Below are 24,594 nucleotides of genomic sequence, written 5' to 3'. Positions count from 1 at the left end.
AGCATCCTATTACTGCTCGGTATCTTCCTGGATTGCAATATTCTCTCTCTCTTTCTCTCTCTCTCTCACAGAGGTACTTCCAGATGGTTGGCTTCTAGCAATGACAGTCAAAAATTCTGTTCTGTCTTGGCTTCCTTCGTGGCGCTGGTTTTGTTTAATTTATTGGTTTGTATCACTGCAGCTGCATCTGCACTGCAGGAATAATCCAGTTTGACACCACTTTAGCCGCCATGGCTCAGTACTGTGAGATTCTGGGATATCTACTGGCACCAGAGCTCTCTGACAGAGAAGGCTAAATATGCCATAGAACTCCAGTCCCCAGGCATCCATGGCACTGAGGCATGGCAGTTAAAGCGGTGTCAAACTGCATTATTTCTGTAATGCGGAAAGCAGCAGAAGCTGTAGGAAAACAGAGAAGAGTTGCCCACTCCAACTCTGCACACCTAAGCCTTGCAAACTCTCTCTAGCTTGCTTCCTTAGGTGCCTAACGCCTCCTCCTTCAGCTGAGGGGGCAAGGGACCTTCGTGTCCTCCCATTCCCACGTTACACCGGCAAGGACACGAGTCAGGTCGGGCTTCTTTGGCTAAAAAGGCTGCTGCTGCTGCTGCTGCCTCTCCATCTCCATCTCCATCGCAGCTCCTCCCCTCTCAGGTGGAAGCAGCAGCAGCAGCAGGAGCACTAAGCAACGAGAAGCAGCAGCAGCAGCAGCAGAGGCTGGCCTTGGGTTCTCTTTGCTGGGAGAGGCTGAGGTGAGTCTGGGGGCGTTTTGGCGGGAAGGTCAGCCTTGGTGCAGGAGGGCAGGGGGTGGGGAGGGGGTCGGTGTTCGCTTCGAAAAGCCTGCTCCTGCAAACCCTTTCAGAGGGTTTTCAGGCTGGAGAATTCCGGGGACGAGGTTTTCTGAGCAAGATTTAGTCCTCGGAGGTTCATTTAGTCCTCGGAGGCCCCTGCCTCTGAGGCTGAGAGAGTGTGACTGGCCGCCCAAGGTCACCCGGTGGGTTTCGCAGCCCAGCACTCAAACGCTCCCCAGTCCTTCTTATAGAGAGATCCTTGCTTGTCCCACTTTTCTTTGGATGCGTTCCCAGGATTCCATAGCCTTGAAGCGGGGCCAAACCAGATTATTTCTGCAGTGAGGATGCAGATCCAAGGGGGGATGGTGGGTGGGCTTGGGAAACCTAGTCTCCACTCGCCCAGGAAGGTGAAGCTAAAGGTCTCCTCGCCCGGTTTCCTCGCTTTTTCTTAAGGCTGCATCCACACTGGAGAAATAAGCCGGTTTGGCACCGCTTTAACTCTTTCTGGCTCAAGGCTATGGAATTCTGGTAGTCGGAGCTCCGCTCTGCGCCCCACAACAAACACCAACTCCCAGAATTCCATAGCTTTGAGCCAGAAAGGGTTAAAGCGGTGCCAAACCGGGTTATTTCTCCAACGTGGACGCACCAGGATGGTGTTAGGGGAGTCCAACAAGAAGTTTTGACCAGGGCAGGACCCAGACCTTGGGTGCTGCTCCTCTTTCTCCTCTGCATCCCTTTCTTTGGCCAGACAGACATTGCTCGAGAGTTAGTAGTTTGGAAGGAAGACAAGAAGGAGGGCACTGGCCCTTCCCTGGAAGAAGTCCCCCCCCCCCGCCAAAAAAAATTATAGCATCGCAGTAACTTGAAACTTCAGTCCAGAGCCATTAGAAATGCAGCTCAGGTACCCAAAGGAAAGAGCCAGTGTGGCATAGTGGTTTGACTGTTGGATGAGTAAAGTGTTGAGTAAAGGATTAGGACTCTGGAGACCAGGGTTGGATTCCCAGCTTGGCTCAGAAACCCACTGGGTGACCTTGGGCAAGTCCGGCTCTCTCAGGCTCTCTCAGCCTCCTCCCAACAAATCTTGCCCAGAAAAGGCTGTGAGAGGTTTGCCATAAGTTGGAAAGGACTTGAAGGGAATACAAACACAGCAAATATGATCTTTCAAAGGTTCTGTGATGGTAGAAATGTTTGTTCCCCACGTCACTCTGTAACTACATCTCTGGCAAAACCTCACCATGTGGGAGACTACTAGAAAGTATCAAAGGTATTCTGCTGTCTTAAGAGGATGGAGATTGTCCATTAGTCCAGAAGTCTTCTGGCACCTTTAAGAAGAACAGATTCATATTAGCAGGAGCTGTCCTGGATTACAGTCCACTTCCTCAGAAATGGATTGTAATCCATGGCAGCTCATGCTAAAATAAGTCTGTTCGTCATAGAAGTTAGCAACAAGATTCCTTTTTTCCTGCCTCTTTTTCTTTCTGTATTGACACAGAGTAGCCCTGGAAACATATTCGGGGGTGGCTTCTGTTGGCCATGCAGCAAAATACAACAAAATACAAAATCCACCTCAGAGTAAATAGCAGATTAGGAAATCACTCCGAGAATGCAGCTGCAAGATAACAAATTACAGTTTGGATGGCATGCAGTAAGAGATTTGTTTCATTTGCCCTTTGCATGTGTGTGTGTGTGTTTCCGCCTGTCCTCATCAAAACTTTCAAAAGCTGCAATTTCCAAAGGAAATAAGGTGCTCAGGATGGTGGTCAGGTGACCAAAGGGGAGGATGAATCTACAAAAGTGGCACAGTGGGAGGAAACATCTGACAAGATTTCTTTTACCTGGATTTTGCTTCAGTTGGTGAGCCTTTGGAATTTATCAGACAAGGGAAATTGGAAGTAAAATACAATGGCAATCTGAACGCAATCATGGGGTTTAATGTTATTGCGTGATAGACTGCCACATGCAAATTCGGGCAATGACATGCTATTTTTGGGCAATGGGAAGCCAGTTCAAACGCAATGCGCATTCACGTAATTGCACTAAACTAGCGACATTAAGTGAATGCATTCTGGCCCCACTTTCTTTTCATTCGAATATAAGAGAAATTCCTCCCATTTGATAAACTCCTTTGTCAAAACTTGAGGCTATTTACAGCTTTCCGGACACCCCAACCCTAGTACATGCTGAGCGCGTACAAAATGGCAGCGCCCATTCTACATGGGCGCCGCCATCTTGATGTGCCGGATGCTTAGCGTCTGCATGTTGCGGCTCATTTATGACACCGCAAGTGCGCCATTGGCGCCTTGCGGTGTCATAAGCGCGACGGAAAAAGAAGCCGCTTTTTGCGGCTTTTTCCACCGCCAGGAACCCTTGCCGTTTGGAGGCTGAGGCTTCTCGGCGGCAGAAACAGAGGTGCCGGCAGACCGCCCTTTTTGGGCGGTCTGTAAAGCGCCTAAGATTGTGATTGTACACTTACCCGGCATATATTTACTCATGGGACAGAGTAAGATTTTCTTGTGAGCAAACATGCATACGATTAGGCTGCATGCGGGTGTGTTCAACCATATCCAGTGGTTTAGGGAGTGTGAATATGTTATTTTTTTTTTTATGGCAGTTGTTCAATTCAAATGCATTAACAGATGAGCTAGCATCTTGTATTCGGGACTTTCCTAGGTAATGAAGGCTCATTATGATTTTTACACACAATGGGTCTGTTATAGTGGAGAGTAATGTGCAACCTTTTCTGTACTAGTCCACATTTTCAACCCTACTACTGAATTTTCCAGCAGCTAAAGACCTACAGTTTTTTCAAGGGGACTCAATGTGAATCTCTTCTAAAAACTCAGTTGTTTAGTCAGGGCATTCAGATCCACCAAGACATGCTTTATCCCTGAGTTCAGTAGCACCAGAAGAGTTTTTTCTGGTTTTAGTTAGTGACTTTTGGGGAATCCATGGAATGCAGCTTCTGTCAAATAGATGAAGAAAATTGTCTCTGTTACTGTCCATGGAGACTCCCTTCCAAACATGCATCTCAAAAATATACCCCTCAAGTAATAGAGTCCCCTATGTGTGTGTGTATGAATGTGTGCAATCTCAGAATGAAAACAGAAGGAGAGAATCCTCTCCATCTCCTTGATCAAGAATTGCTTTCCAAGACTGTATCCAGGAAGTCCTTATCCTACTTAAATTTTAACTGAAGCAGGATGAAAATATAATAGTGTTTCTAATGCTAATATCTCTTTTGAGGAAAACATTATCCATCCTCTGATGATCATTTCCAGGCCTGAGGCTAATCAGTGTTGGTGGCCTCTCTAATCCTGACTGAATAATTCCTTTGGATCTAGTCATTCTCACTGTAATGCATTATTTTCAACCAGTCCTGCTGGGTGTTCTGAAGAGCATGCAGCATGAATGGTTGAAGCTAATACAGGACAGTTTAAGTCTCTTGATCATCACTGGACTGATAATATGACAACTCTTACTGCAAAGGTCACAAGACCTCAATATCTAACCAACTACTATAAATGAACAGTTGGGCAATAGAATGAAGAAAGGCCTACCTCTATAGGTAAGCAAAGACAATTGTGAAACAAGCAAGTGGAAATGAATGAGAACGTAAGGAAGAAACTCTTCTAGAACATGGCCACATAGTAATAGTAATAGTAATATAAATTTATTTGGTCTTTGACCAGTATAAAACAAAATCACAGCAAGCAACATAACTGTTAAGGGTTAAAATACAAACTTATGATAAACTATACTTAAAAATATCCAAACAAAACATCTACACAGTAATAGGATGTCCATTTGTCAGCTGAGGGCGCAATTTACAAACAATATAACAGAATTTAGCCACCTTATGGGATACTGTAGAATCACAATTATCCAATAGGAGGCATAGAACATGGCCACATAGCCCAAAAAACCCACAAAAATTAATGTGAACGTAGTTTATGGAATGATTAGTTTGGGAATGATTAAGAGAAAAAATGACTCTTTGAAAGGCACAAATAAAAGTCCAATGATAATTCTAATGGGCAGTGAAGTTTTCCATGTATTTCCTCATAATGTCTATGGAAATACACTATGTAATGATCTAGCAGTATTCTGAATAAGACATGATGGGAGACCAGCATGGTCTGGTGGTATGCTGATTATTGCAGTCTCATGGCTGCTTATGGATGCAGACCAGAAACATTTAGAGGAAGAAGAAAAAAGGCACTGTGACCATCTCTTATCTGATCTGACCATCTACTGGGTAGATGAACACCATAGGAACACCAAGGTAAATGACTTTGTAGTGGATTGTGTGATTTTAGCCACTTTGGCCTCTGCCATGATCTAAAGAGGGATGGACAACTGTGGTAGGGACAGGACCCAGTTTTAAGACCCATCACCCTGTGGGGGGGGTACACATCCACATTTGTAGCTTGGCCCCTACATTGGCCCCTAAAATCTGTTTCCTACACCTTTTGGGGGGGATGACCCCCCTTGTTTTGGCATGGTTTGAGAAGTTTTAAGCAATGGGTTCAAACAGAAACTTCCACTCTATAGCATTTGGATATATTTATTCACCTAAAAATTTAAAATCATTGAGGGAAGGGTTTTTTTTTTTTTTTGAGGTTCTGAATGTTGCAAAACAGGGGATTTGGGACTGTATGTAACTCACAGTCAACTCTTTTATTACCCCTGATCTAAAAGCACAATAGGCAATAACCTAGATGAAGCTAAACAAGCCATCATCTTTTTGGTACCTGGATATGATGCATTAAAAAATCCATGCACATTATGTTCCATGATGGAAGAAAAGCAGGACAGAAATTTAATAAATAAATAAATAGGATTGACCTACTTGAAGCCAATGTAATTTAGTGATTACAGTGCTGACTGGAACTGAACCATTAAAGTCACTGAGTGATCTTGGATTCTCTCTGTCAGCTTGACCTACCTCACAGGGTTGTTATGAGGATAAAAGAGGACAGTTATAAATACTGCCTTGGTGGGATAGAAATGTAACTATTGATAAAATCAAAGTAATTAAATAATAAAGTGTAATAATAACACAAAAACATTACTATTCCTTTTTACTAGCAGAAAGGATAGAATAAAATCTGAGGTAAGACCTATGGTCTGTTATATTCTGGGATGTTGTTTCATGGTGTTCATGTAACAATACACATTGTTGCTTATCATAATTTATGTGTAGATGTACAGTACCTTTACATGGCTTGGTTATAGCAGTTATAATAAACATTTTAATATTCAAAATATTTAGAAAATAATAAATAGAAATATTTTTAATTAGACTACAGAAAGCAGACTACACTAACAATATTTGTATCTGTACAATTCATGTAACAACTCATTTCTATGCAAAGTGAAATGTTTCTAAATTATGCACAGGATTGGTTTGTAAGTAAAATGGGCACAAAACCAAATAATCATATGTTGAAATATAATTCAAAACCACAGAATTAGAAATATGAATGTTTCAAAACTATAGGGAGTAGCCAGAAAGGGGCGAACCATGAATAATGCCATGTTGAAAAATGACATTTGTACTTAAACTTTCAGTTATTGCTATAGTTTTCTTGTTATCATTTATCACCAATACAAAACTTCCTAAAAAGGCAATAGAAGTAGAGCACTTGGCATCAACATGGGTTATAAAAATTGACATACCTCCTAAGTTGTTGTATAACAGAATTCTAAGGCAATGAAACCATAGTAACTTTTATAAGCACATTTCCGTTCCAATTTTTTTAAAAACAGGTTTTTGTCTCTGTGTGTGTCTGTTTGGTTTCGTGTGTCTCAAATTAAAGATTGAACCAATACTGAAATTGCAACATATGGAATGTGTAGTTGGCTGGCAAACTTAGTATAGTTATAGAATTTTTTTTTTAAGGACCTTAATATGTTACAATCTTTTTTTTTTTTGCCTTCAACATTTTATTGATGATTTGGGGTAGAGTTATTGCATATATTTCTTAAAGTTAATGTAATTTATTTTGTTTACCCTGCATTCATGTTGTCAGATGACATATAGGGAGGGTAAAAGGAGATGGTGACAATGCAACAGAAGTGTGATAGAAGAGGCCCAGCAACATGGAAAATCTTCTTGACATCTTGCTTTTTAGTTTTTCCTTTCCTCTTGAGAGATTTCATACTTTACTTCATCTTTCACAGGGCCTTCAACCTACAGTGAGAAGACATTTTAAATTAACACTGGATAAGTGTGACTAGCTTCTTCTACCATGTTTGAACAGGCAGCTTCTTAATGCAGGAACAGCACACCTTTCTCCTCAGAGGAGAAGATGTAAGCCACCTCAGCTACCAAAAACTACCAGTCCTAGAACTAGAAACCCTAAGGTCTGCTTGTAGCTGTGCTGTGCAGAAAACCCATTTTGGTCTGCAATTTTCCCTAGTGAGCCAGAAAACCATATTCTTTTAGCCTGAGCAACCTCGCAGTATAAAGTACAGAGGAAGACAAGGAGAGCCATCTATGCTGACTTATGCTCATTGGATGGAAGGTAAAATCTAAAGGAAACAAACATATAAATAAATGATAATTTGTATGCTAATAGTAATAGGGCTTGGAGTATTATGTTGGGTATCAAAGTTTTCTTAGCTCTTTCCTGTCCCTGTTCAACCAAGCTGGTTAGTGGGCTCAGACTCCATGAAGGCAATGGCCAGGATATTCCAGGGGCGGCCCAGAGTATCCTGGTCCCACAGCTGCCCTGATCTTCCACTGTTACCTTGGCCTCTGTTCCCACACTGTGTGGCAGTCTGCATGGACATCCTACAGATGTGTCTGCTGCCATCACAGGTTACTTACTTCTGAGGTCAGAATGAGGTAGTGATGAGTACATATCTGGGTGCCCTATTCTGACCTGAGGGTGAGTGACCAGTGACAATAACATTTAGCAATAGCATTTACATTTCTTTACTGCTTCATAGTGAACTAAGCACTCTAAACAGTTTATACTGTGTAAGCCAATTACCCCCAACAAGCTGGGCACTCATTTTAATAACCTACAAAAAGCTGGAAAGCTGAATTAATCTGGAGCCCTCTGGGATTGAACTCACAACACTGTGGCTGAGGAACCAGCTTTTAACACCACTGCACCACCAGGGCTCCCATTGGCAGCGGTGGATGTGCTGAATGTCTAAGGATAACGTTTTCCATACTGTTACCAAATGTTTTGCGTTGTTCCTTGTTCCAGGATCCCAACATCCCTGTGTCTGACATCAAGCAAGAGTGATTTATAAAATCCTATATAGCTCAGGTGCAGGCTGTTTGAATGGCCATGTCTTCCCCACAAATCTGCCTGAGCTTTAAGATCCAACCTTTATGGGAATAATCAGCGGGAAAGTGGAACAAGGCCTTCTCTGTGGCTGTTCCCACACTTTGGAACACCCTGCCACAGGAAGTTAGAAAGGCTCCATTGTTTTTCTTTTAGTAGCATGTTAAGCCCAACATGGCTTTTATGATGCTGTATTGTTTTAAATCTGTTTTAAAGTAAGATTTTAGTTGGTTTTAATTTTGTTGTTATTTAATACTGTTTTAATCTTGTATTTTTAAAAACTATATGTATTTTATTGGACTAGTATCACTCTCTCAGCCTCAGAAGCTGGCAATGGCAACCACCTTCTGAAGAAACTTGCCAAGAAAACCCTGTGATAGGTTTGCCTTAGGGTCGTCATAAATTGAAAATGACATGAAAATACACAACACACAAATGCTTTATTGCATTCTCTGTTTGTTTGATATGTCATCTTTAAAAAAGGTGGACATAAATAAAGGGGTGGATGGATGTGAAAACAGGAAGCAACATCTGTTATGCTGAATCAGAGATTTGGGCTTTCAGTGCCACTAGTCTCTAGGCAGTATTCAGTTCTACCTCTCATTCACAGCATTAAGTCCTGGAAGGAAAACACAAATTACAAAGCTCATCTCTATTATAAATTCAGAACTGTATGGAAGTATACAAGGTGAAAATTAATCCATTGAAGATAGAGATGGTATTTGTCAGAAAACCTAATACTCAAGGGGAGTTTTTTCCCCCATATCCTGAGAGTCCTTCTTCATCTGATACCTTCTCTGCATGTCATTTAAGGAAAATAATACTTTTTACCACCTTCAAATGGCACACCAGGTGCTGGTTCACCTGGAGAACATAGTTCAGGCAATACCTCTGTCTTGTATCTTTTGCATTGGCTACCTGTTTTTTAACCTTTAAAGACCTACATGGCATAGGAACAAAATACAATGCTAACTGCCTACTTGCCTATAGGTTTCCTGCATAAAACACACACACACACACACACACACACATACAGTTAAGATCAATATCTGAGGGCATCCTTGATTTTCCACTTCCATATGAAATCTGCTAAGTGAATGACTAAACTATAGATATTCGTTCCCTTGGAAATTTATCACTTCTCTTAACTTTTCACATTTAGGAATTAATCGAAGGCTGTTTTGTGCTTCTTGAGATTTTCTTTCTTTCTTTTTTACTGCTGCACTGGATTTTTAATTTAAAAAGGCATGTAATGTATTTATTAAAAATAAATCATGCAATTTCCCCCTTTAAATTAAATTCACATTAAGGGTGACAGATTAAAAGTAGTAAACTGACTTTCTAGGAATTTCCAATTACTCTGCTTCCTGCTGTATCAAACTTGTGTAGCAGCTTCATGGGCAGCTCACTGTGAAACCAATGATAAATTTCTCCCTAAATATAAAATAAATTGGGGAAGCAGAGGGGAGGAGGGCAGAGGTGGGATTTTCACTGGGATTAAATCTCCCACTGGAGTTAAACCTTTCTTCCCCACAAACTGTGGCACAAGACACACCGGCCAAAAGTGGTGTGTCGGTGCCAAAACTAGGGTTCCAGAGTGCACGGCAACCGCATGCTCCAGAACCCTAGTCCGTACGGGCCATAGAATCATGGTGGCATCCTGTCCACATGTAGGGTTGCCATAAGTCAGGACCTCCAAACTGGGACAAATGGAGGACAAATGTAGGGCCACATTTTAAAATGTAGGACAAGTTTTTTTAAAAAAATAGAGGACACATGAAAAATTTGATAACTTTTAAAAATGTTAATATAAATGCATGTTTCTTAGGCATGCTCAAAATGGAGGACATTTTGGCATTATTCCTAGACAGATGGCTGAAACGTACTTCTCTTTCTGGCCAATCCCCCCCCCCCCCGCCCAATTTTACAACTAGATTTCCCACTCCCAAACAGGCATAGCATTTAAAGACCACAAGCAGTCCCTTGTGCAACTGCAACTTCTTAGCAATTCCCCCCTTCCTCCTTTTCCTTGCCCCCTCCAACCCCCCCAAACCCCTCACCCCCTCTTTTTCCCCAGGTATGTCTCAACTTGGGGGGATTTATGGGTCAGGTCCCTTGCAAAGTCTTTTTTCTTTTGTAATGGGGGCAAAGCCTTGAGAAGCCCTGGACCCCTGAGAAGAAGAGGAGGGGGGCTTAGAGAGAGGGGGGCGTAAATAAGGGGGCTAGAGGCAGGGTTGCCATAAGTCAGAAAGGAGTTGGGCACACAACAACAACAATGCCAATAACAACAGCAGAGGAGGAAGGGGGAGGAGGAGAAAAACGGGGAAGGAGAAAGAAGAAAAGGAGGAGAAAGAAGAAGAATAGGAACAAAGAGAAAAAGAAGATGAGGATGGGGAAGAAAGGAAGAAAAAGGAGAGGAGGAAGAGGAGGGGAAGATGAGGAGGAGAAAAAAAACCGGCATAACATGAAGAAGAGAAGGAGGGGAAAAAGAAAGAGAAAGAGGGGAAGAACAAAAAGCAACTTGCCTGCAAAGCCCTCTCGGCTTGGAAGTTGGAGCATGCCCAAATAAGAAAGCAGAGGGCTGGCTCCTTGAGAGGGCTGGCCAAAAGGGGCAGGGCAGAACAGCAGACCCTGCCCCCTGCTAGCCCCAGCCGTGCTGCTGCTCCAGCACTGCTGCTCAGCACTGTATGAAAGGGAGGCAGCAGCCCTGGGAGCCCTGAGTCAGGCAGCCACCCGGGAATGGGGGGAGGGTGGGGCGGGACCGTGCACACCCCAGGAGGCGGGAAAGTCCTGCCCACTGCTGTGAAATGGCAACCCTATCCGCATGGGCACCGCCATGATGACGCTGCCACTGTGCAGCATCTGCATGTCGCTGCGCATTTCGTACATCATGAGTGTGCCAACACAACACATCACAAAAAGAACCTGGAAGGACCAGGTTCTTTTTACTGCAGAGGGGATGCCGTGCAGTTGGCAGCTGTGGCGTCCTTCTGCAGTTAAAACGGGCAACTCCAGCCTACCATTTCGGGGCAGTTTGTACTGCCTCGGTGTTTCTGATGAAAACTAGAAGTCCAATGCAAGACTGTTTTAAAAAAATGTGATTATTCACCATGCAGTAAAAGCAACATCTCTATTTCTGCGCCAGTATTTTATGGATATCCATTGTCACATGGATACTCCTATTTCAATACCTCCCTGTGCCTGGTTAGTGACCCTGTCTTGTAGCCACTTCTGGCCTTGTGTGGGCAGAAAACACTTCAGCCTATGCAAATTTCTGTTGTTCAAGTTCTTTCTGACTTATGGAGACCCTATCATTTCCCCATGAATGATTTGTTGCTGGTTATTACTTGGTCATTGCTGGGATACATCCTCTTTAATTGCAACATTGTGTGAAAATCTTCCCCGTAATGATTTTCACAGGATAATGTCCTTTTAAACCTCTGCTTTTCCCGATTTTGCTTGTCCAAAGGGTTTTCTTGGCAAGATTTGCTCTGAGTGGGTTTGCCTTAGCCTTTTTCAGAGTTTGAGAGAATGTGACTTGCCCAGTGTCACCCAGTAGGATTCCATGGCTGGATCCAAACCCTGGTATCCAGACTCATACTCCATCAACACAAACCAATACACCAAGCTGGCCATCAAATTTTTACTGATTCCTCCTGGCTGTTAAAGCCCTTCCTTTGAAACACTGCTCCAGAGGATTGAGTACAAGTATGGGATAAGATGTTGAAATACGGTAGTAGTTAGTGAAATCTATGTGTCTTACTGTCTGTCATGGGCAGCTTTCAGCTGGTGCAAAGCTACTACTGGATATGACCAATAGGCATATGAATTATCCATATAGTTTTGACTATTACATGGCCAAATTTTCATGCATTGCTAATTGGTATGTGTACCAGCCATAACTTGAATGTAGTTTACTACAATATGGGGTCCTAGCAGGCTGACAGGTGATCAACATTTTAAGAATAATAAAATAAATGAAAATACTACACTATTACGTAATAGATACAGAGTCAGTGACGGTTCTGTATGTTGGGGAGATTCGATGATGCAATACCAAATCAAAGTTCCCACTATGTTTACCCCAATTGACCCTCTCAATGGCAATTTAACCCTGTTGATGTTCACATTACCATTAGAATTGATTTAAAAGGGAGCTGCTGTTTCAATCTTTCTCATTTTTTAAAAAAACTGCCAATCAAATGATGCTCATCTACGTCACACTGTTTGGGGGAATCTCCCCCCCTCCCCAGTCAGCCTTGGAGGATGGCAATAGCAAGCCCCTCAGAACAACTCTTGCTAAGAAACCCTGGGATAGGTTAGCTTTGGAGGGAGTCACACTCTGTCAGCTTCAGAGGATGGTGATGGCAAGCCCCTCTGAAGAAACCTTGCCAAGAAACCCTGGGATAGGTTAGCCTTGGGGGAAGTCACACTCTCTCAGCCAAGAAAACCCCATGGATTTAAATGTGGGGTATAAATGCAATATAATACATGTGTGAGAGCTTTGTTTGCATCAACTTAAGAGCAGAGTCTGTTGTGATTTTATTTCTGAGGAAAGAGGAAAAAAATGACCCCTAACCCTCACCCCCACTGATAGTTTTTTTTTAAATGTCAGTAAAATCATGCACACTTTTGTCATACCAATGATGCCAGTATTCAGGGACGTAGCCAAGGGGGGGGGGGGCTCTTGGGGTCCGGACCTCAATTTCCGCGCTCCTTCCTTGGAGCGTCCGGGAGCAGCGTGGTTTGGCCGCGCCGTAGTGTACAAGATACAGCTTTGATAAAGAGCTGTTACGTTTATTACCGGTCATAAGAATGGGCAAGTGCCATAAAAATAATGAAAACAGGGTAAATCCAGTTGTTAATCCCAACCCAAACAGACAAATTTAATCAATGAAATTCATATAAATGTTGATTTATCAAATTCCCATTGATTCATCAGGTCTTCTATGTTTGGCATTAAAAGCTGGATTTAGACCAGGGACTTTTCCATAGTGGCTCTGTAGCTTTGGAACTAATTTTTTTCAAACTATGCTGTAGTATAAATGCCATAACCTGATTGTAAACTGCTGCAGTTTTTAGTTTTTAAAATGAGATGGCTATATTTATGTATTAAAGTTATTTTATGATGTCAAATGCCTTTTGCGAGCAGCTTTGTGAAAACTATGAAAGATGGCATATGAATACTTTAAATGAAAAAATTATGGGGGAGAAATCTTAATCTTTATTTATGGCATCCTTTTATTTCACCACGTATTTATTTCAGCATTTATGAATGGGGGGGGGGAGTGCCAAGGCCACTGCCTACTCGCATGAGTACAGGGACAGAGGGTAAGGTAGGGGTCTAGAGGGGTAGACATGTGGGTATGAGGGGAGATGACAAATGAGGGTGCCTGTGTGACTGATGTTTAGTAGATGCACAAACCCCACTGATAGTTTTTTTTTAAAAAAATGTCAGTCAAATCATGCACACCTTTGTCATACCAATGATGCCAGTATTTAAAGGTACTGTCTACTGCAGCCACACAATAGCAAAGATGTGCATGAACTGTTTTTTTTTTAAACTCGTAAGTACACTGTATAATGATGCTCCCAGAAAAAAAACGCTCCCTGGCTTTGGATTTGGTTGACAGGGAGAGAGCAAAGGGGTGGGCATGATTTTCCTCCTGCACATTAGCCCCTCCCTTCCTGTGCTCCGAATTGAATCAACAGCATGTTCCCACTGGTGGCTTGTTAAATAAAAGACCAGTTTATTTGAAAAGACATTGAAAATGCCTCGGTATCAAAAGCACTGTGTTAAGGGGTAATTGCATCCCCCCCCCCGAATTTGGGTCAGGAAAACCCAGCACAAGTGTGAACACCCCCCCCCCCTTTAAACAGATTTGCAAACCGGTTTATAACATAATGTGAACAGGCCCTTGGTTTCCTCCCTAATCTGAAAATCATGTTATCTTTGGGGTGTGATTTCAGTTGTCTCCCATGCTCTTCCCACTAACAATATAACTAAAAAAAAAAAAAAAAAAAATCTCTAATGATATATGTTGTTCCTGAGGTGAAATTGCAAGGGAAATTACTCATTTATTTTAAACATTAAAAACCAATTAGATTTGTGTAAAAACAACCAAATCTATCAGCTGGAAATATATTTGCCTAAATAACCCCCTCCACTTAATAACAAGCAAGGAGAGTACAATTCTTTCCTAGTAACCTAGTTCTATGATTCTGCCAAGAGACAATTAAAATGATTTATAGTGTGTGGATATGTCACTGCATAGTAGCATGTGAAGGCATAAAGGTTGGAGCATGTTTTAGCCACTTTTGAAGTTTTGCACTTTATCATCAATGTAAATCCAAGCTAACTTACCTCTCTGCTCATCAGAGTTAGCCTAAATTAACCACAAAATATAATAGTTAATTTGGCCTCATCTTTAATTATATGTGTCAGATGTATCCATTGCTTTTGAAAACAGCTGGTTTACATTGAATTAAGTAGAATACTGGAGTAGAACAAAATAATTTGATGATAAAAGTACATTTTTAATATTGGAGGACAGATAATTTAACACATTTCAGTGAGCTTTGTGACAATCATGATTTATGGCAAACATAGGAGATAAAATTTTAGATAGCACATTGTTCTTTCTTCTTGTCCTCTTTGTCCTTTCAGTGATGCCAGAGTAGATACTGCACATATATAGTTACAGAGATTCAAGGGGTCACCAAGTTCATCCAACAACCAGCAACTGAAAGTTTCTAACAAGGCTGTAAAACTGGAGCTTACTCTTTAAACTATTTTTGAACTGCTTATCCTTTCTAGGAAGCTGAGTACCTGAACGAAAGGTTTACCTAATGTCAGTTCCATTGGAGCATAAAGATTATTTTGTGAAGTAACTAGTCTGAATTAGCCCAGAAAACCGACAACGAGTTTAGCCTTTTGCTGAAGTTCAGCTCAAGAATGTGGAGTCTTGGGTTGCTTAAAATTTAGAGTGCTTCTCACAATCATTATCTGAAAAGAGTATCTTAATGCCCACCTGTATGTGAAGCTGAATGTACAATTATATACACAATTGTACACATTTGCCGCTCTGCTTTTGCAATCTCGAAATGAATGTAAATATTACGAATCAGACAAAAATGTCCAACCACTTCTACAAGGGAACCCACACAAGCATAAGACACCAAGAGAATCCCTGTAAATATTTGGAGAGAAAGTGTATGATGGTCAGATTCAAAATATAGGGTACGTGGCAAATAGAAAATCCACTTTTTGAAGAGCCTGGTGGGGCATGCCACTAATTTCATCTTTGAATGGATGAACTTCCATCAGACTAGGAAGACATTTTAGGATGGTGGATCTGGACAGCCTGATCCACTCAAATCCTCACCAAACCAGGTTCAAAGATGCACTGAAGTAATACAAGCCTTTGATGGTACAAATGGTAGCATATTGATTACAAGCAGATGAGAAAAAATAAATAAAAAATAAAATAAAAATAATAAAGTATAAAATAAATAAAAAATAAATACAAGTGAAGAAAATATACTCACATCCCTTTAGAAAAATATAGACACAGCTTAATGTGTAGTTGATGTCCAAACATACAGAAGACATAACTTGCTCCTGGGGAACTCAGGTCCTGTACAGACCAGCCTGTGGGTGGAGTCAGGGTGCAACGTCCTGATTCTGCCCCCACGGTGTGCAGCATCATGATGTGCCTCCAGTGCTGCATCCATACAGCCATGCTGCTGGGGCTATGGCACTCTTTGGAGAGAGCAAAAAGGAGTTGCTTTTTGCAGTTCCTTTGTGCACTCTCCAGAGGCTGGATTGGGACCATGGTGTGAGGTTGCCATGGCCTCAATGCAGCCAGGAAAGGGGCGGCTGCAGATTGCCCCTTTGGGGTGGTCTGTATAGCCCCTCAGTCTTATAGATAAAGCAGTGGTATTCCTCTTTCTAGAACTGAGATAATAAGATAACCTAATAGGTGAAGGTTATACAGTCACTTCTTTTCTTCAGGCTTGCCACTCAAGTATTGGAGCATCTGCGGATGGTATAGTACTCTTCTTCCCAATGGCACTGTGGTTAAATGCGGGTATTGCAGACATTCACAGTCACAAGGTTGTGAGTTTGACCCAAGACAGGGTTCCAGGGTCCACTCGGCCCTGCATTCTTCCATAGGTCACTAAAATGAGTACCCAGCTTGTTGGAGACAATTAGCTTACATGTTGTCATCTGCTTAGGGAGTGCTTAAGTGCACTGATAACTGGTACAAAAATGTACTTGCTATTGCTTTTGCTATTGTACATTGTGTCACCATTGGAAGGCTTTTGCAATCCATGGTGTGTGTGTGTGTGTCTGGAATGGATCCCCCACAGATGTGAAGAGCCAACTGTATAACCCAACATCAGGGAGCTAGCGAAGGGGGGGGGGGTCCGTGGGGTCCGCACCCCCCTTCCATTAGAAAAATGAATGGCACGTGCTGCTGTGCCACCACGCCCAAGCCCCATTATAATGATGGCACTTAGTCTGGACCCCTCCCTTCCTAAAATCCTGGCTACGTCCCTGCCAACAGGACTGACTTTCTGAATGCTAGGGTGACAACCAGTTGGAAATGGGCTCTTATCCACATCCTGGCTTTCCCTGAGGCTGAGGAGGAAGACATCCCTTTTCACTGGGAAAAGTATCCTTATTAGTCAAGAGGGTGGCATGGCCTAATACCATCCATACTAATATTTGAGTATATCTATCATAGTTTTTCTCTGCGGTCTCTTTAAGGTTTATAAGAATCTCAACCAGATGCAAACAGGCTTGTTAAACATTCTCTCTCTCTCTCTCTCTCTCTCTCTCTCTCAAGTTTCTCTGTCCATGATTATGTTAAGGTTAGTAGGAAAGTGCCTTGGGAAATTGAGTCCACCCCTTCTCCCATTGTATGGGTGTAGTCATTTCTGGGGGTAGATTTCAGTTCATGTATTATTTTGCATATGAGCTAGCTTGATTGTCCTATCTTGAGTACTGAAGGGCATTGCTAGGAAAAGATGCCAGATGTCAGATAGAGAGATGAACTCCAGATATTGTGAGCAACATTAGAACAGTTCAGGTATTCAGGATAAGGTTACCTTGAACCTTCATAGAGAGGGCTCAGGGTAACTGTGGAGCTGTACAAACAGCCCCAAAGGGGTGGCCTCCAGCCGCCCCTTCTTCAGCCAGATTGGGACCACAACAACCACATGCCATGGCCCCAATCCAGCCTTTCCAGGTACAAAAAGGATCTGTATGGATGCAGCGCCGGAGAAGCACTGTGAAGCCATGCGCCATGTCGAGGGGCGTGCGGTGTCATGGTGCCCTGGTGGCAGAGCCGGGTCGTGTGTCACCCTGACTCCGTCCCCAGCCAGCTTAAAGTGCCAGTCGGTACAGGGCCTGTGTGCCCTGTAATCAGCACTCAAGCCCTCTGAGATGGAACTATAACTGTCAAGTTATCATTATCATTCATTGGACTATACATTTAAGTTGTATCAGCTTGGAACTAGGAGACAATGGTGCCATAAACAATATAAATGTACATTTAATTTCCTTCTGATCTGACTGTTAGCAATCCCATTCCCAACAATGTATTATATATGCTGGACAACACTCTGGCTTATAGGCCTTAAAAGCTCAGGCTGTAATATATGTTAATCTTTAAGGCAAAACAATGACAACACAACAACAAAATCAACCAAAACACCCCAACAGTTATACAGTCAGCCCTCCTTATACGTGCGCCTCCATTGGGGACAACTCCCCTCCCCACCCCTCCTCCCCAACACTTTCCCTCCCTCCCTCCCTCCTTACTTACCTTTTCTTCGCCCGCAGAACTGCGTCGCCGCCGCTGCTGCCGCCGCCGCCGCCGCCGCCGCCAACGCCTCAGCCATAAAGACCGAGTGGGGGTTTTGGAGGTCAAGAAGCCTCCAGCCTGCCACCTGGCCATTGCATGGAGGTGGCAGCGGTGGTGGCAGCGGAGGAGGAGGACCAGCACCAGAGGCCTCCTTGGCCTCCTCTCTGCCGCTACCACTGGCACCTGTGCACAGGGGCTGGGTGACAGGTTGGAGGCCAAGAGGCCTCCAACACCCTCATCCAGCCCTTCTGCGGCAGCGAGGAGGCCGAGGAGCCCTCTGGCACTGGTCCTCCGCTGCCTCAGCCTCCTCGCCACCACTACAGCCTCCAGGAGCTACAGCCTCCAGGAGGCCTCCAGGAGCTACAGCCTCCAGGAGGCCTCCAGGAGCAGCACCCGGCCTTTCCCCAGGCAGTGGCGGCAGAGAGGAGGCGGAGGACGAGCGCCTGATGCCTCCTCTGCCTCCTCGCTGCCTCCACCGCCGCCAGCACCTCTGTGCAAGGGCTGGGTGGTGGGCTGCAGGCCTCTTGGCCTCCAGTCCGCAACTCGGCCCCTGCAGTGAGGTGCTGGCGGCGGTGGCGGAGAGGAGGCTCCTGGTGCTGCTCCTAGGCCTACTCTCTGCCACTGCCAGGGGAAAGGTCGGATGCTGCCCCTGGAGGCCAATAGGCCTCCAGGAGCAGCACCCGGCCTTTCCCCCGACACTGGCAGTGGTGGCAGAGAGGAGGCAGAAGACGAGCGCCTGAGGCCTCCTCAGCCTCCTCTCCTCCAGTGCCACCTCTGCAGAAAGGCCAGGTGCTGCTCCTGGAGGCCTAGAGGCCTCAAGGCTGCCACCTGGCTGTTCCACGGCGGCAGCAGCAGTGGAGAGTAGGCCTAGGAGCAGTGCCAGAGGCCACCTCTCTGCCACTGCCACCACCGCCACCAGCACTTCAGTGCAGGGGCTGAGTGGCAGACTGGAGGCCAAGAGGCCAGCAGCCCACCACCCAGCCCTTGCACAGAGGTGCTGGTGGCGGCGGCAGTGAGGAGGAGGCAGAGGAGGCCTCATGCGCTCGTTCTCTGCCTCCTCTCCGCCACCACTGCGGGGAAAAGCCGGGTGCTTCTCCTGGAGGCCTCCAGGAGCAGCACCCGGCCTTTCCCCTGGCTGTAGCGGCAGCGAGGACACCAAGGCAGTGGAGGCCCAGCGCCAGAGGCCTCCTCGACCTCCTCGACCTCCTTGCTGCCACCACTGCTGCAGAAGGGCCAGGTGAGGGTGTTGGAGGCCTCTTGGCCTTCCACCCATCACCTGGCCCTTGTGCGGAAGTGCTGGTGGCAGCGGCAGAGGAGGCCAAGGAGGGCTCTGGCACTGGTCTTCCTCCACTGCCGCCGCCGCCACTGCCACCTCCGCGCAAGGGCCGGGTGGCAGGCTGGAGGCTTCTTGGCCTCCAAAAACCCCACCTGACCTTTCTCCTGGCTATGGTTGAGGTGGCGGCGGCGGCGGCGGCGGCAGCAGCGATGACGCAGTTCCGCCGGAAAAGAAAAGGTAAGTAAGGAGGGAGGGAGGAAGGGAGGGAAATAGTTGGGGAGGAGAGGAGGGGACAATGGGACTTAAGCATACACGGATTTTGGTATACACGGGGGGTCCGGAACGGATCCCCGTTTATACCAAAGGCCGACTGTATACATTTTATACACCTTGTTTTGCCTTATGGTTTGTTAACTGAAATGAAGGCTTATTGTTGTTGTTGTTGTTGTTAATCCTTAATGTGCGATGAAATTCAGTTTGTTTTTGGTTTGTCTTGAAAAATCTAAAAAAAAAAATAATACAATAAGGTACCCCAGCACACAGAAAAATCGGGTATTGATTCCCTGGCTATCTACAAATCCAATCACCAGCATTCCATTAAATTATTGATGGTTCTTCTTTTGTCCAAGATTGCAGATAGGATCTTTCTGGACTTCCGTCAGTTTAACTTTCCACAGAGTTATCACACTTAGGCCTGTTACAGATGGGCATAAAGTACGTCCCCAGGTCGTACTAGGATTAGGAAAGGGCGTCCATTCTGGACGCCCTAACCCTAGTACATCCTGGGGACGTACAAAATGGCGGCGCCCATTCTACATGGGCGCCGCCATGGGGACGTCACCACCGCGCCGCCTCCAAATGGGGCGTCACGGAAGTGACGTCCCAGTGCCATGCGAGGGTGCCTGGCGCGCCCTTTTTGCGTAGCTGGAAGGAGCTCCATTTCGGAGCTCCTTCCAGCTTTGCATCGCTGGCACAGCCTTCAGACAGCTGCGCCAGCGACACAAAGCAGAAAGGGGCCAAGCAGCCCCTTTCTCAGCGTCCCCACCGCCGTTGGGTGTCCTTGGGGCATGAAGCCCAAGGACACCCCTTTCCAGGCCATGGGGAAGCAACCTTTTGCCTCTTCCCTGCAGCCTGGAAAGCGGCGGATCGGGGCCTCAGAGGCTGCCACTGTGGCAGCTGAGGCCCCGATCCAGCGGGGAAAGGGCCGGATACAGGCTTGCAACGCCCCTTAGAGAAAACACTTTTTGCTTTGGTTGTTTCAGCTCGATGAAACTGAGATGAAATAGTGTAATTCATTGTAATAGAAAGGTTGTCTGGTTAGATTTGCTGTTTATACAATATCTAATTAAAGTGAATGTAAAGGATGAACTTTCGTGACCATATGCTCTCCTGCCTCTGCTTCACCTCAGTTCTGCCTGTTGTCCATTAAAATATGCTTCAATGCTTGGGTATTTTATTTGGGTTTTTTTTTCTTTGAAAAGAATCAGTGCTGCCTGTGTTCACAGAAAAAGACAAGAAAGTGAGCACTTTTTATCATCGCAAAACCTAATTTGCTATATGTGTTGCCTAGCCAATACTGGACAAAAGAATGAAAGCATAAATGACTATTCCAGAACCTGAATGCAATCCATTGGGAATTTCTGCTGCTGAAATGGACTTGGGCAAGAATAAATAGGTAATACTTCTTTTCCATTCAAATGCAATGGAGCCTGGGCAAACAATGCTCCTTTTTAAAAAAAATGTTTGACCTCAGTATATACGTGATGGCTACCTTACTTAATGCAAATAAAGCAGTATTATCATGTGAAATATTGTGGTGTAGTGGTTTGAGTGCTTGACTGAGACTCTGGAGATCAGAGTTTGATTCCTTACTCAGCCATGAAAACCACTGGTTGACCTTGAGTGAGTCACATGCTCTTAGCCTCAGGAGAAGGCAATGGCAAACCTCTGAACAAATCTTGCCTAGAAACCATGCTAGGTTTGTCTTAGGGTTGCTGTAAGTCGGAAATGACTTAAAGGCATGCAACAACAACAGGTTAAGCATTTGCTCTTTTAATACATCCTTCTTCATCCTATTGCTGTCCAAAACTTTGTTGAACCTGGTGACTAGGTTCATTTCTGGATGGCACCACTGGAGAAATCTTCTCTAACACTTTGCTGTTGCTGTATACTTTGAAATTCTAGACTGGAATTCAATATGGGATGTATATCTACATAAGATGACTTAAGTTTACTGGAAATAGAACTGAGCAGTTTCACAATATCCATATTCAGCAACAGGATGCCATGACAGTAACATCTCAGGTTGCCAATGAAGTGACTGCTGCTCATCAGAACTGATGGCCAAAAGATACTGATGCACATTGGGTACTCCTGATGCCCCTCTAGAAAACAACTAGGGACTGCTAATGCACACTGATAAAGCCTAATGAACATTGGGACACTGACTGAGAGTGCTGATATGCATTGGGAGAGCCCAGAGCATATTGAACATTCTTGCTGGTGCCCTAATACTCACTGTTGAAATTCACTAGCAGAGTTCTGTATCCTCTCTGCTACATAGCTAGGTATGCATAAAGTTAAGCCATGTAGATATAGAATCGTGGGCCTCATCTACAAAATTTAATTTTCTCTTGTCAAAGACTTTGTTTACATGGAAGGGCAAAATATGCTGTTAAGATTAAATTTATGCAAATGAGATTGCAGGCCTGTAAATTTCTGCTTTGTTTTTCTTAAAATGCCATTGTGCACTACAGTGGTGTGTGTTGGAGGTGGCTAGGCAGAGAACACTACAGGCCACTCATTTATCAAAAGGAAGGCATTGAGGGAAAAATATAAATGAACTTGATCTGATCCCAGCAGTGAGAGTGACCCTTGCATCTATAAATTTTTATCAGGAAAATTGTTCCTGTAGGGAGTCAGATTAAAGGGGAGAGCTTAAATTCACACAGGATATATTGCCTTTTCTTTACATTTGATAATTGTACTTTTGCACATGACATAAATGCCTACTGCTGGGTTAAGTGTGTGCTTGTTAGAAAAGCCATTAAATTGGAATAGTCAATTGCATGGTCACCAACCTGTACACAGCATGGCAACCACATATTGAAGATTTCCAGCTGATGGAAAAGTTCCCTGTTTTTGCAGACTGTCTTGATTCTCAAAGACAGCAGAGGTTATCAAGCATGGGGCTGGCATGCTAAATATAGTCTAGGGGGAAAAAATGTCTGATTTGACAGGCCTGATATAAATTAATACTTTTGTCTGAGTTCATTCACAAAACAAATTCATTCATTTATTGTACTTTAACTGATTAATAGAAGACTTATTGGCACTGCACTACTTTTTATGCCTTAAGGTTTTTACAATGCCAGAGTCTACCATGCTTTGCAGAATGTATGCAGAAAAATTGTATGGATGACAATGTAGAAATTAAGAATTGTTGTTATGTGTATTGGTTCACTTTAACTCATGGTGACTCTAAGATGAAACTACCACAGAGCTTTCTTAGCATAATGTGTTCAAAAATTGTTGCCTTGCCCTGAGCTGAGAGAGTGTGACTTGCCCAAGGTCACACAATGAGTTTCATGGCCAAGCTGGGAATCAAGCCCTGGTTTCCAGAGCCATAATACAACACTCGTACTGCTAGATCATGCTGGCTCTCAGAAGAATAGTGAATGTGATACTAAAATGCCATGATAGAATTAATTGTTGATTTGGAAAATTTCTTCCTCTGTAGCTGTTAACATATTTTTATAGTAACATGTAATGATGCTCCCTGTAACATAATACTTTTGGCAGTAATAAGGCATAATTGTATGTGGAACTAAGTAAGTAATCTAGAACAGCAGACAAGAAGAGAAACCTAAAGGGATGACAGAGATTAAATAAACCATTAACAGGATATGATACAGCACAACAGTACAGAGGCAGAGGAGGAAGAAAAGAAAGTCAGGAGCTGAATAGAAGCTTGTTTTAATAGTGTCATCTGGCCAGTTTTTTAAGTTGGAAGCTCCCCAACTTCAAAAAACTGCAGGCTGAGCAAGGCTTTGACCTGGATGTATCCGGGCAGTGGCATCCCACATAGATTGGCAGCAATTTAGCTATGATGACATCCAGGGGCATTCCGGATCCAGAACGGAAGCCAGAAGAGGTAAACTGGCTTATTGGCCAAAGTGATAAGTTCCAATATCATTTAGCTGGGGATTTCTTTTACCGATAGTGAGTTGAACTAGATAGTTTTGGGGTTACAACTCTAAAGTTCCATGGTTATAAGATTCTTACTATGTTGCATCTTGACTGTATTCACATGAATGTTCATTTCTATTTTGTTAACAGTATTAGGATACAGTGGAGCCGTGTTATATGCTGGGGTTTGGTTCCAAGATCCCCCATGGATAACAAAATCTGTGGATGGTCAAGTCCCATTAAATATAATGACATAGCAAAATGGTGTCCCTTATTTTAAAAAAATGGAAAATCAAGATTTGGTATTTGAAATTTATACTTTTTTTGAACATTTTCAAACCTTGGATGCTTGAATCCGTGTATAAAAAATCTGTGCATAAGAAGGGCCAACTGTATATTGACTGTTATTATAAAATGTCTATTAATCATTGACAATATTGAAAAGAAAAAATATATTATCAGAAGTCTTTCACAGTGATGGCTAATACACCACTTAGGAGATTTATACATTCACAGCTTTCTCCAGTTACTTATACTCCAATTCAAGCTCCATTTTCTTGTTTATAACATCTAATGAGCCATGGAAAAATGTGTCTTGGTGGCTGCAGGCTAGAGTGATGCAGGAAGAGAGTGGGTGTGGAAAAGCAAGCAAACGTGCCAACTATCAATACAGGCATGCAAAGAAACAAAAAAGCAAGTACCTAAAAGGTGGTAAGAAAGCAGGAAAATCTAAATAATTATAAATAGGTGTTTCCATGTTTTGTTTTGTTTTTGCTTAAAAACCTCCAGAGCAGGGACCTAGTCCATCTTCTTTATTTTTACAGAAATTTTTACAACCCTGTGACACAGGTTGGGCTAAAGTGATGGTGAACCTTTTCGAGGCCGAGTGCCCAAACTGCAACCCAGGGCCAAAACCCACTTATTTATTGCAAAGTGCCATGCCCCTCTGGCTTTCTAGTAACAAAATCTGGCAAACTCTGTGCTGGGACGGTGGCACATGTGCCCACAGAGAGGGCTCTGAGTGCCACCTCTGGCACATGTGCCATAAGTTCGCCATCATTGGGTTAAGAAATTATGACTGGACCAAGTACAATCAAGATGACTTTGACATTCTGATCTTAAATTCAAGGATGGGAACCATACAGCTTGCAGGCCACCAGCAGCCACTA

General features: G+C 43.8%; 1 protein-coding gene across 1 annotated transcript in view; it reads left to right on the top strand.

Annotated features, from left to right (window-relative positions):
- The first annotated feature begins 700 nt into the window (after positions 1-700).
- ROBO2 (roundabout guidance receptor 2) overlaps positions 701-24,594 on the top strand; it is a 1,416,559-nt gene continuing 1,392,665 nt past the window's right edge. The window contains exon 1 of the mRNA XM_042456971.1: positions 701-749. The gene's annotated coding sequence lies outside the window, so the exon portion shown is untranslated. The remainder of the gene's footprint in view (positions 750-24,594) is intronic.

This window comes from Sceloporus undulatus, chromosome 3 (genome assembly GCF_019175285.1).
Source record: "Sceloporus undulatus isolate JIND9_A2432 ecotype Alabama chromosome 3, SceUnd_v1.1, whole genome shotgun sequence".
NCBI lineage: Eukaryota > Metazoa > Chordata > Lepidosauria > Squamata > Phrynosomatidae > Sceloporus > Sceloporus undulatus.
The sequence above is the reverse complement of the archived record's forward strand: the minus strand, read 5'-3'. Positions and strand labels throughout refer to the sequence as shown.